Raw genomic sequence first — 20,397 nt, forward strand, 5'->3', positions numbered from 1 at the left:
TAATAAGATAGTCCGCCAACTTATCCCTGATATCAGCTTATCCATTCTATTCGCGACCGAGACGCCGCATGGTTTTACAAAACCACGCACCGTGTAAGTACCCTCGCGCCACCTAGCACCCCCAACCAGCCCATCTACCCTCTTCTTAGCTTTACAACCTGCCATAAAGGGCAATACACAGCTCCCTTACCCAAAACTAGGCGCGTGGTATCAGAAGACGTGGACTTCTGCAGCGCCGTGATTACCTTCGACGCGCCAGCTCAAAAGCAAAGAATCGCTCACACTGCCTCCACGACTCATCCCATCCAACCAGCAATCCAGTAAACCAACAAACCGACCGACCAGCCAACCCAACCCCCTTCCCTTGAATGGCTCCTAACGATGCATACCACGGCGCGTCGGCCGCCCCCCGGTGCGCCGATGCAGCGCGGCAAAGAAAGACGCCCAGGAGCTGGCTGCGGCTGCTAATGGCAAAAAAAGGAAGGGGAGTAGGGGTGAAGCCAATGCGCGCACGTGTGTATTCTTGCCTCATGCAACGGTAGCAGCGGCTTGCGGGGGAAGAAGCCCTTTGGTGAAGGACGCCTGCCTCGAGAGGGGAAACAAGAAGTAAAATAGCACCGCAGCGGCGTTCGCGTGAGGTTGGCTGCAGTGGGTGTTGCAAAGAAGAGGGGCGGGAAGTCAGGTCTAGAGGAACGGGGGGTTGATGGGGAAGTAGAAAGGCGAGGAGGCGTCGGAGATCTTAATGAACTTTCGCTGCTGCTCGGCCGGAATGCGTGCGTGTGTGGTGTGAGTGCGCCATCGCGGCCTCTTGGCGGCGTGGCGGCAAAGTGTCGCTCGCTCGGATGCCTCTCGAGTGCGCAGCAGACGACGCCGAAGAGCCATTCGCGTCTGCTCGGGTTGCTTCTTCTTCTTGCAGACGTTCGCTTTACTCTTAGCGCGTTTTGGCTGGTCGTTGGCGCTGCCTACCGCTTTTATTTTTTTTTTACCCCTCATTATCTGGCTCTTTTAGGTATCCCTATCTTATTTTGCTGTCGAGCTGTTTGGGAGCTTCTCCGCCGCTTCTTGCCGGCGCGGGGGTGTCTTGCTGCTTGTCGTCTGGTGGCGACCTTATTTGATTTCGCGACGATGCTGCTCCATGCCTCGTCTCGTCCTTGTCTATTTTTGTGTCCTTCTTATGTCAGCTTTTTTTTGTTTCCCCCCTCACGTGGCTTTTAAGGCGGCTCTTCAAGGGCCTCGAGCGTTTGTATTAGCACCCTCCGGAACTTTTATCCCCCCGAGTCTTCGAGTAACAAGTGCGCGGAAATCGGGGAGAAAAGAAAGAACGAAATGAAGTAAGAAAGCTTTCTTCTTGGTGCTTCTGCTTGTGTCTGTGTGTGGCTATGTATGTGTGTGCGCGTCTGTTCGCGTTTGTGGGCGTCTGTGTGCATGTCAAGAAGACGGGCTTAGAGTGAGGCCTGTTGCATTCTTCGCTTTGACGAGCCTTAGTCGGAGCTCTCGTGGTCGGGGTTGGGAGGGAGGGCGGGGAGCAAATACTCTTGTGTACTTACCTGTCTCGGGCGTTAGCCGAAAAGCAATGACGCCTGTCCACGCTTTACGAGTCTTTGAAGGTGCGACCGAGGGTAGCATTACCGTTTCGTGCTTTTATTCTCTTTGAACGTTTACTGTTTACCGAAAGGACGGGGGTAGTAAATTACTTTCTTAGGGTGAGCCCCCGATTATGGTCGTCTTCTTTTTTTCAGATAATGTCGAATTGGTGCCAACCTGGTGTTTATAACCTGGCGGTAACGATAGCTCAGCCCGAGAATTCAGGTCATCCGTTTTTGTACGAACCGTAGCTGCATATATATGTAGCCGCCCTGTAAAATTTTCTGGTCCTCCAGATACTTCTGCGCTATCTCTTGAGTTGCAACCTTAGGGCTATCCGCTTAAGTACTCTGCAAATATTCAGAACGTTGCGGTGACAATTTTCCGGCCATTACAGACTACAGCGTGGCAGTAATGCCAAAGTTAATGTTGTCAGCAGCTTCTTTAGATTACAAGATCAATATTGATGAACGACATAGCGTACAAATATTACGCCGAAATGAAATGCTAACAAAAAGAAAGGAAGAACGCCAATTTTGCCCGATTACATAAAACAGAGATGCGTGATAGTGGAGTACCTGAGTGCGAGAAAGACAGACAGACAGACAGACAGACAGACAGACAGACAGACAGACAGACAGACAGACAGACAGACAGACAGACAGACAGACAGACAGACAGACAGACAGACAGACAGACAGACAGACAGACAGACAGACAGACAGACAGACAGACAGACAGACAGACAGACAGACAGACAGACAGACAGACAGACAGACAGACAGACAGACAGACAGACAGACAGACAGACAGACAGACAGACAGACAGACAGACAGACAGACAGACAGACAGACAGACAGACAGACAGACAGACAGACAGACAGACAGACAGACAGACAGACAGACAGACAGACAGACAGACAGACAGACAGACAGACAGACAGACAGACAGACAGACAGACAGACAGACAGACAGACAGACAGACAGACAGACAGACAGACAGACAGACAGACAGACAGACAGACAGACAGACAGACAGACAGACAGACAGACAGACAGACAGACAGACAGACAGACAGACAGACAGACAGACAGACAGACAGACAGACAGACAGACAGAAAGAAATTTGTTCTAACAGAACGACTCAGACGCCGTCTAGAACTACTGTCTTCTAGTATGTTAAAGCCTGCCGAACTGTATGTTCTTGCCAGCTGAGTTCTACTGTTCTCAACTGCCGAATTACTCTGTTCTCAGCGTTGGGGTAAGGGGGAAGGGCAACAAAAGGAGAGGGAGGAAGTTGCTACGGTTATGATAAAGGGAGAAAACCATGCATACGAATTAAACGGAGGAGAAAGTACACCTGCAAACACTGCAGTCGGGTGTTAGGAGCTGCCTAGCTTCAGAACTAAGCCTCTGCCAATGAATCACCACAGTGTCACACACATCGGCTAATGTAAAAAATAAGGTTCTCCTTCCAGTTTATTTTCTGCAGCCTAATGCAGACAGTTCTTAGCTTGTAAGTGCTTTCTTGCGAGGGGTTGGCCGTCATCGCTAATATTATGCACAGTCTCAAATAAAGCTTTCTTTGTAGATTGCTTTTGTAGCAAGTAAACGTGATTGCAGCTGCGACAGACTACACGATCCCTGCATGACATTAACTACTGTTCAATAAAAAAAGGAAAAGAAAAAAATAAGCGAGGAAGAAAAATATCTGCAGAATTCTCGTGTGAGGTACACCGGTGCGCATCAAGAGTTCAGATTTCACAGAGTTTTTCAAATACGCATTCTCTCATCGCCTGTGTTTCTTTTAGCTCGATGTTGTGTAGAATAAACAAGTTTTACGCTTTAACAGCCCTATGTATAGGTGTGTTAACCATAAACAAACCGCAGCCCTCAAGAGTGCAATATTTTTACACGAATACAAACGTGTTAGCTTTTTTTCTTCGATGGAAAGCCAGTGCAAGAAACAATTTCTTTGAAGAACTGGATCAACGTTTTAAGTGTAACCTCGTGGCAATCGACGATATTTCTTTTACTCTCAAATCAAGTGATATATATATATGTACATATATATATATATATATATATATATATATATATTGCTACGGGGTATGCTCCCACTGACGAAGAGCTGAGCAGGAAGAAGACGAAGACGACGATTTAGAAGCTAGCGCGGGCTGTTGCCTCTTGGCCAAGCGCAGCGTATTTTCCTTGTAAATATATTTGTACATAGCTTGTCGTCTGCGTCTTTCTACGTAACATATTTGGTGGAGGTGCTTCTTCGATTCCGCCCCGTCCCGCATCGTCTTACCCACCACGTTTCCGCAACCCAGCTGAATGGCGCACTGCTGACGACAAGCCCATTTGTTTTCACTGCCGTCGCACCGGGCACATTTCTCGGCACTGTCGAAGTCGCTGGACTTCCCCGACCCGGTCTGCTTATACTGCCTATTCCCGCCCCTCGGGTGGCCCTTCTCGTCCTTATGCCGCACGCTCCGATAATGCCGCCACTGACTCTCCTGCGCCGAACCGCCCCTATTCTCGTTCACCTTCGCCCCAAGGACGACAATCTCGCTCTCCCCAGCCCCGTCGCTCCTTTTCGCCGACTCCCTTCGGACGCCGCTCCCAGCCGGAAAACTGAATGATGCAGCGCCTCGAGGTGACGCTGCATTGCTCCCTACGCCGCCAAATCCTCCACTGACGTTGCCCACTCATCTGAACCTTCTTGACGTGCAAGTCGACGGTGTTCCTGTATCTGCTCTTATAGACACTGGGGCGCATTTGTCGGTAATGAGCGCGGACTTTCGTACCCGCCTGAAAAAAATAATCACGCCCGCCACGACGCTTGTCCGTGTCGCCGATGGCGGAACAGCCCCCGTAATTGGTATGTGTGCCGCCCGCGTCTCCTTCGCTGATCGCTCAACAGTCGTGCTATTCACAGTCATCGCCCACTGTCCCCACGACATCATCCTCGGCTTAGACTTCCTCTCCGCACATTCTGCTCTCATTGCTTGTTCCGCCAGTACTCTCCGCCTTGACCTGCCTGTTCTGGATCCTGCTGAACCACACCCCAGTTGCCTCAGTTCCGTCGACTTTGTTCGCTTGCCACCTACGGCACTGACTTACGTTGACCTAGTGTCATCCCCACCAGTGCCCGACGGTCACTATATCGCGGCTCCTCTATAAGACGTCCTCCTTACACACGGGATCACGGTACCTCATACCGTTTTATCTATTACGGCTAATTGCGTCTGCCTGCCAGTGGTCAATTTTGGCTTGACGACACAAGTGCTGCCACGCGGGATGTCTCTGGCCCAACTTTGCTCATTCGAAGATCACTCAATAGCATCTATTGAGGTAGACAGCAATTCAGCCGATCCTCCTCTACCATCTCAGTCGACAACTTGCACTATCGCCGACTTACAGAAAATGATTGCGCCCGACATGCCGTCCGAGCACGCTCGCGAGCTCTACCGCGTTCTGCTTTCCTACAACGATATTTTTGACTTTAACGATCGTCCTTTGGCCCAAACTACAACTGTTAAACATCGCATTAATACCGGCGATGCCCCTCCTATTCATCGCCGCCCGTATCGAGTGTCACCGGTTGAGCGTCAAGTTATTCACGCTGAAGTTCGCAAAACGCTTGCCAATAACATCATAGAACCGTCATGTAGTCCATGGGCGTCACCGGTTGTACTGGTAAAAAAGAAGGATGGTTCATGGCGCTTTTGCGTGGATTATCGGCACCTTAACAGGGTTACCAAAAAGGACGTGTATCCCCTACCTCGGATCGATGACGCCCTTGACTGCCTCCATGGTGCTCGCTACTTCTCTTCTATTGACCTCCGCTCCGGCTACTGGCAGATTGCTGTGGACGATCTCGACCGCGAGAAGACTGCTTTTGTAACTCCGGACGGTCTTTATCAATTCAAAGTAATGCCGTTTGGTCTATGTAACGCTCCTGCCACTTTTGAACGCATGATGGACTCCCTTCTTCACGGTTTCAAATGGTCCACATGCCTGTGCTACTTGGACGACGTCATAGTATTCTCCCCAACGTTCGCTACGCACCTCGAGCGCCTCTCGGCAGTCCTCGACGTTTTTCGTCGCGCCGGTCTGCAACTGAACGCATCGAAGTGCCAATTCGGCCGTCGCCAGATTACCGTCCTTGGGCATCTCGTTGACGCGAACGGAGTGCAACCGGACCCAGGCAAGATCCATGCTGTTACGCACTTTCCTGTTCCGAAGTGTGTCAAGGATGTGCGCAGCTTCATCGGCCTTTGTTCCTACTTCCGCCGTTTCGTGAAAAATTTCGCGGCCATAGCACGACCACTAACCGAGCTTTTGAAAAAAGACGCCCCTTTCCAGTGGGGCGTTAACGAGGCCTCTGCATTCTCGCATCTAATCGACGTTCTCACAACGCCTCCCGTTCTGGCCCATTTCGATCCGTCTGCGCCTACCGAAGTTCGTACTGATGCCAGCGGTCACGGAATTGGCGCAGTACTGGCACAACGCCAGCGCGGCAACGACCGTGTTATCGCTTACGCCAGCAGGCTCCTCTCACCCGCGGAGCGCAACTATTCCATCACTGAGCGTGAGTGTCTGGCCCTAGTTTGGGCGGTTGCGAAGTTCCGCCCATACTTATATGGCCGACCCTTTTCCGTTATCACAGACCATCACGCGCTTTGTTGGTTATGCTCATTGAAAGACCCTTCAGGAAGACTTGGTCGCTGGGCCCTACGCCTCCAAGAATATTCGTTCTCTGTCACCTACAAATCTGGCCGACTACACAAGGACGCTGACTGCCTGTCTCGCTACCCGGTAGACGAGCCTGACGACGCCGACAGTAGTACTGCCGACGGCATTTTCTCTGTGTCTGCCTTCGTTAACATCGCCGATGAGCAGTACCGAGACCTATCGCTGCGAGTACTCATCGAGCGTCTGCGCTCTACACCTACCGACGCATCCGTTCGCCGATATGTCCTCCAGGGCGGCATTCTGTACCGAAGGAACTTCCTCCCTGACGGATCTGATCTTCTTCTTGTGCCAAAACATCTACGACAGACTGTGCTCTTTGAGATGCATGACGCACCTACTGCAGGACATCTTGGCGTAACCCGCACGTACGACCGCGTCCGCCGCCGCTTCTATTGGCCTGGTCTCGCTCGCTCTGTCCGACACTATGTTGCTGCCTGTGATACCTGCCAGCGTCGGAAAACACCTCAGGTGCTACCTGCCGGTCATCTCCAGCCGATCACTGTCCCTGTGGAACCGTTCTTTCGTGTTGGATTAGACCTCCTCGGTCCCTTTCCCACGTCATCCTCTGGGAACAAATGGGTAGCCGTCTAAACTGACTACGCCACCCGATACGCTATCACGCGGGCTCTCCCTACCAGTTGCGCCACTGACGTCGCGGACTTTCTCTTGCGGGACATTATCTTACTTCATGGCGCCCCGCGACAGCTGCTCACTGACCGTGGTCGTAACTTCCTCTCGAAAGTTATCGCCGACATTGTACGTTCCTGCTCCACTCAACACAAGCTGACTACCTCATACCATCCTCAAACCAATGGCCTGACAGAGCGGTTAAACCGTACTCTTACCGATATGCTGTCAAAGTATGTTTCCAAGGACCACCGCGACTGGGACATTGCGCTTCCTTACGTCACATTCGCTTATAATTCTTCCCGGCACGACACCGCCGGATTTTCTCCCTTTTATCTGCTCTACGGTCGCGAACCGACCTTGCCCCTTGACACGGCACTTCCTCCTGCTTCGATCTCAACAAGCGAGTATGCGCGCGACGCCATCGCTCTCGCCGACCATGCACGCCAGCTTGCCCGTGCTCGACTGACGGACTCGCAAACCACTCAGCAGCGTCAGTACAACGACCGCCACCGTGACGTGCAGTTTTCGCCTGGTGCGCTCGTGCTCTTGTGGTCGCCCTCTCGTCACGTCGGACTTTCACAAAAGCTCCTTTCGCGATACACAGGACCCTACCGCGTGCTGCGCCAGGTGACGCCTGTGACTTATGAAATTGCTCCTGTGAGCTCAACCTCGTCATCTACTCTGGCGTCTAGTGATGTCGTGCACGTCAGTAGGCTCAAGAGCTACTACACTGCTTCAGAGTCCAGCCTTTAGTCGCTCCGGGACGGCGCTTTTGCCGCCGGGGGTAGTGCTACGGGGTATGCTCCCACTGACGAAGAGCTGAGCAGGAAGAAGACGAAGACGACGATTTAGAAGCTACACACTAAACATTTTAACACCCTTAAGGGTGTAAATCAGTTTGTCGCCAGACGAACACCCTAAGGGTGCTGTTGTCTACACCCTACAGTTGGGGTGCCACTATAGCACCCTAAAGGAAGGGTGTCCAGCAAAATAAATTTAATGTGTAAGGGTGCTCGTCCAAATTAACACCCATCTGTGTGGGTGTTGGAAGGGTGTACACCCTTTTATTTCTAGCGTGTATGGAAGGCAGATTCGGCAGTACACGCCTTCAATTACTAATATGTACAGCGATCCACGCGCAACTATTGCGTGTGCCAGAAGGTTCAAGTTCGGCTACCAAACGCACTGTCGAACAGCCGGCCTTGAAGCTTCGATGGGCATACACAACACCTATACGTGTGGATCAGATTACATATTAGTAATTCATGGTGTATATTGGAAAACCTGTCTTCGCTGCACAAATACAACCTAGCAAACTTGACACTTTTGAGCATGTATATCAACACCAAGGTTATCACGATTTCCATATCCAAATAACATGCAACACAGACTGGTAAGATATATGCTGCATTTTCAAGAAAACGCAAATATATTTATTGCATGCTGCAATACAGAGTACAACATATACATAAATCACATGAAATATAAACATGCACATCACCAAACACATCGGTAAGTACAAGAACATGTACATTCCCCACAAAGGTACCTAAAATATATGTATTGATCAAATCTGTTATTAGAGAAGAAACTATGTATAGCGGCACTGAAAGAGCCTGGGTGGATTCGCAGTGTTTTGGGCCACATAAAGGAATAAATTTTTAGTATTAGGCTCCAGTGAACGAAAATTCAAGTTTTGATGCCTTAAAAAAAGGCATATTGCAAAGGTGAATTAGGGAAGCAATTGAAATGCAGAGCAAACGCACAAGACACCTGTTATTTTGTACACTAATGTAATCGCAAAGCATTATGAAAAGTTTGGAAAGTCGATGTAAAGCATAACTGGCCAACATTTTTCAGACTGAAACAATACTTTCCAAGCATAGACATGCTTTAAGTGAGGTTTATGCCAGGAGCCTTATTGCTAATTTTCTATTTCCAACAATATTACTTGAGTACAAAAAATACGTAGAATCTTTTAGTGCCTACATAGTTTGTCCTCTTTTGTGAAACGAGAGTTCTCTGGGCTAAAGGTGCTGTGTAGCGGTTTTTCTAACTACAATACCAGTTTCTATAAATTTTTGTTTTGTAACTCTAAGGCACTGGTACATATACAATATGTAGTTTGAAAATAGGTTCTTTTCTTACTATAAATCAAAAGAGTGCATATTCCACATCTACTAGTGCCTGGGTGCAAAGTGCAGTAGGAGGCCTGATAAAAACAAACCACTGTTGATTAAACAATTTTGCTGAGCACAAAATGTGGACAGTGTTTTAAAATACATAGTAAATTTCTAAATTATTTGCACTTCGATGCAGTAATTCAACATTAAGGCATGCTATAGCATGTGAGCATGCAAATTAGCAAATATGGTTTAATAAATTAGCCATACTCTGGTTACTAAAATACAGGCATAGGCAGTCATGCAAAAGTTCAAGTTAAATATCACACTGTTAACATTTGCCAGCAAATGGTCGTATCAAACATTATAATTATACTGAACAAGGGTAGTTTCTTGGGATAGTTTGCAATTAATGAGATAAAATTACGTACAGCTTGAATGACAAGAACTGCGAGAGATGACAGACTGCGCTGACTTCCAACAATATTTAATTACGTTGCCACATCATGTGTATTTGTACAAAAGCGGGCATGCGCAGAATATGAGTCACAAGGGGTGTCTAACAGCAAGTGACTGTACTAAGAACATCGTCCTTTGAAAAAAATAAACATTAGAATTTTTATCTGTTGAGATTCAAGACTTCACTAGGAGTCAGCACGATAGAGGGGTCACTATCGCACACACTAACCAGTTTTCTAGTGAAATCTGCTTCTATAGTTTCCCAGATGACCTGTGTCTCACTAAAGCTTCCGTACCTTCAAAGAGGGGCACGCAGCCGCAGTCCCAGCAATGGATGCCGAAGTGGCCTTGAACAGTGTTATGGACGCTGTTATCATGCTCTCCTAAATGATTGTTTAGGCGCCTGCCTGTCTGTCCAACAAAGTCAAATGAGATATTGTAAAGCTTTGCCTCCTTAACAGCCTCAATAAATCTTGCTCACACGAGAAGCAACATAGCGTTGCTGCACAGGCTGATTGCCTTTCTTGGGTTGGCTACCCTTTGGCCTTAATTTCAGCCACAGCGGAACAGCTTCTGAAGTGCACAAAACATGAGCGCGCTCGGTCAAGGAACCAGCCAGTTGAAAGGCACAGGTTTGCAGTGCTACCGTATGTTCATGATGTCTCCCATAGGCTAAAAAAGATTAGGGAACCTGCAGAAATCACAGTCCTTTTCTCAGCCCTGGAAAAGCTGGCAAGGCTCTGTAAGTGTGTAAACGCGCCTAAATCACATCAGAGTTGTTGCTCTGCCGGGCACAGAAAACGTTTTGCGATGTGTGCAACGAATGTGGTTTCCCAAATTCCCATTTTGAGGCAGTAAATATATTGGACAGATAGGCAGGCGCCTATCTGTCCTAACGTCAATAACACTGTTCAAGGCCACTTGGGCATTCATTGCCGGGACTGCGGCTGCATGCCCATCTTTAAAATACGGAAGTTTTAGCGAGACACAGCTCACCCGGTAAATTATTGAAGCTGATTTCACCACAAAACTGGGTAGCGTGTGCGTTAGTGCCCCCTCTATCACGCTGACCCCTAGTGAAATTTTGTATCTAAACAGATAGAAATTGTGATGTTTTTTTTTTTCAACTGACCATGTTCTTTTTACAATGACTTGCTGTTAGAACACCCCTTGTAACTGGCTTTCATTTTCTGCGCATGACCCCTCTATGTATACACACACGATGTGGCAACGCAATAAAATATTGTTGAAAGTCAGTGGAGTGTGTCTCTCGCAGTCCTTGTCCTTCACGCTGTACGTCATTTTTTATACTGAACAGCCAATATTGATTCAAAATTTGAAAAATATAGTACACATCTGAGCTGCAAAAATGTAAGTGATGCAGCAAATGGCCTTTAGCTTTCCAAAAGAAAAAGAAATGTTCACGGTTAACCACGAGGTGCAGGGACTCCATTCTCTGAGCATCTTGACCAATAAATTCAGCGCATGGCATTGCTGGAATCTTGCATCCTGCATTAGCAAAATAAGAAGAGAATCATGAGAATTCAGTCCGTGCAATTACGCATGTACTTTGCGGAAAATTTGATAAAGCAACAAGCTCCTCAAAGTAACAAACTTAATGTGACTGGGCAGAATGCACCACTCAGGCAACTGGGCAAGTGAAAGGTAGGAGAAGTTTCTATTTTGCAAATTAAGGAATTGCATGTTACTGTGAATGCTAAACCACTATGTCATTGTGAACACAAGGCACATATAGCAGCAAAAACATAAATATACAGTAGCCTTTTCACCATAGAAAATAAGAGTGAGTAAAGTTTAAAGACTACCAATGACATCTCTCAACAACAGACATTTGTCCAAGAGTGTGTATGTGACCTTAATACAAAATTGACATTATGAAATCTGCAATATATCTGCATTACACTTTATAAGTACTGCAGGTGAGAAGCTTACGGGATATGGCACATCAAGAGTGAAATGCACAAGGCATTAAAAAATGACTGTTTTTACACAACATTATTACACTAGGAGACAAAGAGAACTGTTTTACAGAGAGTGCACACAAAATGAAAATGAGGGAATCCCCACTGGCATTCTCATTTGCCCTGCAATACATGCATCCAGCCCAACAATATCCAACTCTCCAATGCAGTTTATTAGACACTTTCTGCATCCTAAAATTTATCGTGTATTTTTTATTTACTAATTTATAAAACAATGGGAATTTTGGCATACTTTCCTCGAAAATTTAGCATGTGTTGTCAACTATTTTTCTTAGAGCACGCCCCCTTCTTTCAATGGGTTCGCTTGGCAAGGCACTGACAAGTAGTATTCCCTTATTTAAACTTATGATCCTTCCTCATGCTCCCACTTCATGCTCTAAACTGTGATGCCACTCCGATGCAGTTTATGTTAATCTGTGACTATTTACATGGTCCTTCTTTCCGTAGCCTCTCAACTAGAGCCTGAAATTTCTTGTCTCCTAGAACAATCGTCTTTCTTGCCCAAAACATATTGCACGGTTACCCCTCATAGGGGGGGGGGGGGTACTGTATATGAGTTTTCACATATTCAATGAACCTCAGAGACACAACCATTTCTCATCCTGTGTTGCTACTACCCACATGAGTCACAATGGTTGTAAATTGGCTACCTGCCCTCTCTCGCTTAAAAGTACATTTTGCATGTGGAAAATAACCACAAGCATCACATTTCATTGAATGAATGCGCCTGTGCATGTTTTTTTTTTCGTCCTGTAATGGCTAAGTTCAACATGGTCAAGTTGCTTGAAAACTGTATAGCCTCAACCAATAGTTTGTGTAGTTTCAAAATTATGATACATTCATTTTTCAAAACTTGTCCCAAATTAAGCATGAGACATTTTCATGATGCAAATGAGGTAAGGTTGTGCTCAGAGACTATGGTAGGCCTGCTATATCCTGCAAAACTATGTGAAATGAAATATGCTTGCAATTTTCGTGAGCAGCTAGCTCAGTACAGTTAGGCACATTACCTGCGGAAACGTTTCTTTAACGCTCCCGAGAGGTCCTGGTTGCTTGTAATTTCTTCAAATCCCTTGCAGTCTAGATTGCAATCCGGTGCATTTTGATTTTGATATTGTATTCAAAACAAAAACAGCTGAAATTTTAAGGTTTTGATAATTATATGGGAATAAATTAAAGGTAGAAGAGTGCAATGCAATGAGCAAATAACAAGCACATTGCAGAGAGTAAACAAATATTCCTTTCCTGCAAATAAATTGGTAGCAGGAAGGTCATACGAAATTAGCAGTGAATGCACAATAAAGAATATGATGCTACAATGCCCCGGCATTCTGTGAATATTCTTGCACAAAGAAAATCCTCATTATGAAAGACCATCAAGAAAATGCAAATTTATACTTTGGATCAGCAGTCATACCTGCAGTATGCACTGTACCATCGGCAATATTTACAACCACAGACAACTGCACATCATATCAAGCTTAGGCGGCCAAGGAGCCTCAGTTTTAAATTATAACTTGACTTATTATATTACCTACACAACTATATCTACTTACAATGTTGTCTTCTCAACCGCTTTCAAGAAGACATTAACCATCTGTCTGAAGGCGAACGCAAGTGGCTTGCTCTTGATGGGGGGCGCCAAGGCTGGGCATTGTGAAATTGCTGCTACCATCTGCATGACCTGCGAGAAACGACGCTCTAAGTACAAGATAAACAAATGCTATTAGAGCAAAAGACAAGATCATTGGTAATGAGCCTCGTTTTGGTTTGCACGAAAAAAGCCAAGAATATGGACTTTGTGCTGCTTACTGAAGAAGAAGCAAGCCTCCTTCCAGATGTTGCAGTCATGCATTAAGATTGTAACACAGCTGCATGCTTGTATGCTGCTGTCGCCAGTACGCCAGTATGCTTTGAAGTTTATTATTTCACGTTAAATTGATTATTGTGTTTTCTTGCCAATTCTTGGCAAACAGACCAGCAATGAAATAGCTCACTTACACACATACTCCCTTTTGAGGAGAGAATTCACACACACGCACACACATGCTTCTACCACATGAGCAGCTTCCTGTGCTTGACACACATACATTTTTTTTATCCTGTGTCACTCCTACTGCTAAGGGATAAAAAATCCTTTGTGTTACCAACCCCAAACTCCTTAACCTACACCTCCAGCTTAAACACTTTCTCGAGAGCCAGGACAAGCCTTCTAGCTTCCCCAGTGCTCCAAACTGTAGTTACGAATTTTAATAGGGCTATAGGCGACAGCTCTCGAAGGGCATGCAAATTACCCGGAGACCTAAAGCTTGTATATGATACCTCTAAAGCACAACACTTCAAATTTTCAAAATTCATTAAAGCTCCTGAAGACAATTGCTTTATACGTAGAACGTCTCGAATAACCTGCCGCTAACAATTTCAGCGGTTGTCCGCATCAAAAGAAATGTGGGCTAATGGGAAATCCACGTCTTTAAGATCGGAATTAGTGTAATGGCGAAACACACTACCAGATTTCTTAATCATTTATTTATGCTCTGGATGTAACGTTCCTTTCACAGTAACAATCAAGGATATCGAATCATCAGGGCATGGGAGGAAAAAGGACGAAGCGTATACTTGGCGCCTTCCCACTGGTCCTCCCGAGAAACGGCGCCTCATACAGCAGTTGTCCAGGGTGGCATGAAACCAAACTCGGCTTTCAGGCGGGAAAACTCGCTGCACCAAATCGGAAGAGTTTTATTGCGAGTAAAACTCTACCGGCCTCATGCAATACATACGCACGCACACAAAACGCACCCACACGCACACACAAGTATACGCACTCTCAAAGCGCAGACACAAAAGCGCGCACGCGCACATTGATGAACACAAACAAGCACACATACATGCATGCAGGCAGACACGCTAACACGTGCACGCACACACAGCGACCCACAGACAACACACTCACAAAACACGTACGCACTAGACACGCGCGAACACGCCGGCCCATACAAACCGGCATGTACTGAACGCACGCGCGCGCACGCCCGCACGCACGCACGCACACACACACACACGCACAGCGAACCGAGCGCACGCACGCACACACACACAAAGCGATCTGAGCTGAGCGCACACACAAATCAAGCCGAGCGCGAGCACGCGCACACGCACAGACAAAGCGAGCCGAAAAAATGCTGAAGGCGTCCGGCAAGCAGCAACAGCAGCACGCGACCGCATCAGGGAGAACCAATACCGCGCCGGTTCCTTCGAAAGGTGGCTAAGCCAGTCCTTTTTTTTACGCGACGCAAAAGTGGTCGACCACATTTAACTGAAGTGCGAACTACCGTATTACAAGCAGCCACGCTGAACGCACAAGAGAATCACATCAATGAACGTTCAAGCGCTGAAAAACAAAGCGTAACTATGCAGGCGCACCACGCCCGATGTAGATTTGACAAACATTAGTCACACGGGACGCGATCGAGGTATTTAACTTGCCCTAGTAGGAGTGCAGCTGCTCTTGCTCTTACATTAGCGAATTATGAATTATGCTACGAGATCACAGTGAGATATTTCTAAAGCGAACAAAACAAATACCAAATAAACGGGCACTTGCCTGAAAGTTTCCATCATGCCAGTACTACCGACCGGGCACGTTGCAACTTCTCGTTTCAGCCTTCGTGGATCCATCTTCCAGTGCGTACGAACGCTTTGCTTTGAAGTGGGGCACGAGTAATACACAAAGCATGGGCCACATCTTTTTCTACCCCACGCGCAAAACTAATCACACGTTTAAAATTACTTCGCACAGCGCGCGACGCGAACGCACGCGAAAACGAGCATGATGGCGCAGCTTCCGCCTTCCCGTCCTGCCGCGCGCCGAAGTCATGATGCAGCGTCGGCCGTCACTTCCGGTCGCTTTTCATTGGGCATGGGGCGGCCGCGCAAATTGAACGTTTATTCTGACAGGTTTGCTTGCTCGCATGGCCGCCTGTTTGCAGCTGCTTCGTTGTGGTCTCTAACTAGAGCGGTGAGGCGGGTAGTTGCTACTACGCTTCGTGCCGGGCATTTTATTTTGGGGTGGGGGGCGCAGTCTGTGCTGCATCACTGAGGGTACAGTACCCAAATCGGGACCGTGAGCGAGACGATCGGCGCTCTTCTGCTGGTGCGATTAGATTATTCGCTGCGTCCGAACGAAGCAACTTTGCGAGGTCACAGCGTAGTTTCAGCGATATCATGGCTCGATAAAGACGCTCACATCTTGGTCGTGCGACAGCGACGCGTAAACATTCATGAGGAGACTGAAGACTTCGTTTGCAAGTGCGTATGATCTGGATAAGAAATTACAGCTTTGACGACACCAGCCCTTAATATATAGGCTCACCCTTACAAGCTGTATTTGAGGACTTAGAAAACACTTAGAAAGTAGATCAGTAGCTTAGTAAACCTCTGAATGAATTAGGCAAGGTACGTAGAAATTCGGGTTTGAGAACTTCCAACGTGCTCTCGCCTCTATAAGTCTTCTTTATGGATTCACCATGCAAATTGTACGTTGATGCCATTGTACAGCAGAGGCTCGTCCAACAGCACGTCCCTGTTTGTTCAGCAATGTATCCAAACAGCTTCTTCCATTTCACCACTTTTTGTTGGGCTATAAAGGGCACCGAAATATTAGTGCAGAATTGCGCAAGTTGCTCTCGTGTTTTCGCTCAGCTACTGCAGTTTTTCAAGAAGTGTTTAATTGCATGTTAATATTCCTGTGAGCACGAAAAATAATGATAATGGAATTGTAAGTGAAAGGGCGTTCTTTTTCTGGATGAAACGTTTTTGGAATGGCCGTCATGCCAGTAACATCAGAATCCTTGAAGAAATATCGACAGTCACTTAGGAATGGGAAAACTTAATCGCTTCACGCATCTACACTTGCAATTGTCACGTGACCATAATACGTTAGTTCATACATTGTCACGTGTTCTTCACAATTCTACCTTAATCTCCCGTAATCCACCGTGCTATAGTTTGTACGAACCTTAATGCAATTTATTCCACCCTTATTCACATTATTTCACATTATTTACCCATAATTGCTCATACTTAACGTTGTTGTATTTACTACCTTCTGTATCACTACTGACGTCATACAAGACGGTGATGACTTCACATTTTATTTATTTATTATATACATTCAAGGCCTAGTAGGCACAACAGAAAGAGGTGGTGAAAATGTGCAATAATTGCAATGCAGCGCAAAAATAGAAAATCAAACCATAAGATAATTTGAACGGCGACCTTGAATTAGTGGTGTCATAAACTGAGACTGTGGAGGCGGGAAAGCGGTTGCATTCAGTGGCTGTTCTTGGCAAAAAGGAAGAATGGCACATCAATTTTGTGTTGACGGTCGATGCGAGACGAGAACTTGGTGTGGTGAAAAGATTTTCTTTACGAGAAGGGTTAAATTAGCATATTCTATGAAAAAGACAGAGACGAAAGTATTTGCGACGTAACCAAAGGTCAGGTTCCCCTAGTGTTCTTTTCATGGACGTGACGCTAGAATGAAGTGAATAATTTGAGAGAATAAAACGGGCGGCGTGGTTCTGTATGCTTTCTGAATGCTTTCAAGGGAAATGACAAGATTGGTATGAGCAGGGTCCCGTATGGATTGTTGTTGCGGAGAACGCCACCTTTCCTACCTGAAAGGCCATGAAACGCTTTCGCATTAAAAATGCAATACATACACACATTGCTCAATGCGTGGACGTGTACACGTTACTCAGATTTATGCATCAATACGTTCAACACCCTTCAGGCGTCGATTTAACACCCTTCTTTGAGCAAAGTAACACCTTATGTGTGGTATCCACCCTTGTGATAGGGTGCTTTGGCCAAAAAGGGTGCTAGAAGGGTGTGGGCATGGGTGTAAATGCCGAAAGCACCCCTATTAACACCCATAAGGGTGTAAAAATGTTTAGTGTGTAGCGCGGGCTGTTGCCTCTTGGCCAAGCGCAGCGTATTTTCCTTGTAAATATATTTGTACATAGCTTGTCGTCTGCGTCTTTCTACGTAACAATATATATATATATATATATATATATGTGTGTGTGTGTCAGCAATAACTTAAAGGGACACTAAAGGGAAACAATAAATCAGTTTAGACTAATAAAGCATTGTTTGAGAACCCTGCAGGCAGTCATTTCAAGAAAATAGTTTGAGTATTAGATGAGAAAATGAAGGTCCAAGTATCAGTATTTGAATTTCGCGCCGAAACGCCAGCGCCGGAACGTCAGTGTGACGTCAGGGATTCCAAAGTTTGTTTTCGCATTTGGGCCGCGTTGGCTGAATAAAGGTTCCCGAAACTTGGCATGTTTAATATTTGGTTCCTTTAGAACACAATGTAGTCAATCTGTACCGCTATATATAATTAGTAGGCCTTAGAAGATGCCATCAAAATCCATGACGTCACAGCCCCCAGGTGCGGGAACTTAAGTAGGCGTCGCCACCCGTATTTCGTTTTTGCGCTTTTTCTGGCTTACCAAACGTCTTATCGTTGTAAGAGTGGTGTTTTTGGTGTTGCAGAACGGTGATTTACTGATGCAGAAGAAATCACTTTTCACTTTAGTGTCCCTTTAAGTCGAATTCGCGAACCGAGTTGCTTTTGCTGGAAGGCAAAGCATTCCAATTGTGCTCGAAATTTTGTACATTCACGCAGACAGCACAAGTTACACGTCAGTGGGATGTTGGAAAGGGTCTCTAGTTTGTGTCGAATCATTCTTTCAGGGTTGCGTTGGGAGATTTCGCTGGCTTGATATCTTGTGTGCAGGCTTCCTGAATATCGCGGCGCAGCTAGGAAAAAAAAAAGACATGCCTCTACATTCCAGAGGAATCAGTAACGGGAATCATATATATATATATATAAAAACGTTTCAGTGCCCTCGCGAGCGCAACATTATGGATGTGAATATTTCTGTACACTTTTAATGTTGTTGCTCATAGGCTAGAATAGCTAAGTGGAACATATTTGCAGAAATGTTCAGTTTATTTCTTTTTTATCGAAAATTCTGCTAAACGGCAGTAAAAGTGCATTGATGGCGATGGGCATGAAAAAAAAAAGAAAATTGAAAAATAATTCGGCAGACCCGCCTGTCGCGAAAGAGCGTAGCTGGAAGGAACGTCTCTTCTCGTTAAGCAAAACAAAAAGAAGTGTTCATAAGATTATTTATTCAGCAATGTACGTCTTGAAGTGATGGAAGTGTCAGCGAGGGAGTACGTTTGAAGAAAATCGCTTGTTTGAACAGCCGGCATGATTTCGCACTGTACGTATTCTTGAATCAGAACAACGGAAGTTTCTGCAGAGCACGCGTCCAATCAGCGCGAATTCGGCGAACAAACTGTTTGCGCCCCTTTAGAACGAGTTACATGAGGCGTACGCTTACGCGATTCTAGTGATTCGTTAGTATTATAATGGCGCGTAGTTGAATATCTCTTTGAATTGTAATTTCGTGGCCATTGTTTTCTGTTTTCAGCAAGATTTGGTGCGGACCAAGAATTGTTTGAACAATGCAGATGGCGTACTGCGAGTCGAAAATTGAAGAGCGAGAAGAAACAAACCAAAAACATGCAGCGGGTTTGAGAACTGTGTTTGAGGAATCGCCTTTAGAGCACTTCCTGTGCGAGTCTTGCAAACGCCTTGAGTAAGCGAGTGAATTCGCCGCTGTGCGGATAACTTGGTAATCGCGTGATTGATTGATTGATTGATTGATTGACTCATTCATTCATTCATTCATTCATTCATTCATTCATTCATTCATTCATTCATTCATTCATTCATTCATTCATTCATTCATTCTCTGAGACACTGACGTTTTAAGAAATTGGGAAGTTGTAGCGGCAACCTTGTACCGTTACCGATGCCGAGAATGCGAAACATCTCGCGTACCGCCTTTTGCTGCAAGTCTAAAAGCCACGGGTTAAAGTTTAAATGCACCCCTTCAGCATGACTTCTCGTAACCCAACGTATATTTCCTTATATTTAGTTCGACAACTTCTAGTTTTGTCGACTGTCTGAGCCACTGGTTGATTGATCGGCAGTTTGATTGGTGGAGCAACCACCGTGGCGCTGTCCCATCCTACGTCACACGGTGACCAACTTGGGTCAACTTGGACCAATTGGGCCATTGAGTGTGGGGCTAACGTTTGCGACGTTCCGCTCAAGGTAAGTATACCTGGTAGCGAAGCTTCCATAGGAGCCCATACGTTCAAAACATGGCGGTTCATCGATTGTTCATGGGCCTTAGCGCCATCTGTGCGTGGAAGGAACACTTCCGGATGAAGAAAAAAAAATAATGTGACGCAACATCCGTTAACAACCGAAGTGACATCAATTCGTTTTCGAAGGTGCGAAATTCGTTTTGTTGGCCCGCCTTTAGAGCTACGTATTCAAATGCCCCGCCATTTGACTTGATGGGCGTTTCGAGCTTTCAGCGCGGAAAGCGATGCAGGAAGAGGCCAGCCGTACGATTGTCGAAGTTCAAAAGTACACAGAACAACCGTTTAATTTTTGCCCGACGGTTGACGGCGTTTATATCTTAACCGCTGCTGGGCTCGAAATTAGTTCCAAGTGCACGTGCTTTGGGAATTCGCTGTCTTCATTCATGTATTGCAACATGAGCGCTAAAGCAAGTAGTTAAACAGTGTATTATTGAAATGCTGCTACTTAGTGAATGTTGCGTTTGATTTCCAGTGTAATTAAGGTCATCCTCTTCGAGTTATCGATCTCAATAAGTAAACCGGTACTATGCGCCACAGGCGTTTGAAAAAAAAAGGAAAAGATGTGTTAACATTAAAATAAA

The 20,397-nt window shown here is 46.1% G+C and overlaps 1 protein-coding gene and 1 long non-coding RNA gene across 6 annotated transcripts in view; one reads left to right on the forward strand and one right to left on the reverse strand.

Annotated features, from left to right (window-relative positions):
• The window catches only part of dimm (basic helix-loop-helix family member dimmed), a 627,608-nt gene that overhangs the window by 293,149 nt on the left and 314,062 nt on the right, over window positions 1-20,397 (forward strand). The window lies entirely within an intron of this gene.
• Window positions 8,380-15,385, reverse strand: LOC139048836 (uncharacterized). 2 transcript variants are annotated; one of them, XR_011507995.1, is made up of 4 exons: window positions 15,168-15,385; window positions 14,183-14,281; window positions 13,120-13,247; window positions 8,380-11,069 (listed from the first exon to the last, which is right to left on the reverse strand). It is a non-coding gene; the product is annotated as an uncharacterized lncRNA (long non-coding RNA). The 2 variants fall into 2 exon arrangements; XR_011507996.1 differs by lacking the exon at window positions 14,183-14,281.

Source organism: Dermacentor albipictus, chromosome 8, assembly GCF_038994185.2.
Source record: "Dermacentor albipictus isolate Rhodes 1998 colony chromosome 8, USDA_Dalb.pri_finalv2, whole genome shotgun sequence".
Classification (NCBI taxonomy): Eukaryota; Metazoa; Arthropoda; class Arachnida; order Ixodida; family Ixodidae; genus Dermacentor; species Dermacentor albipictus.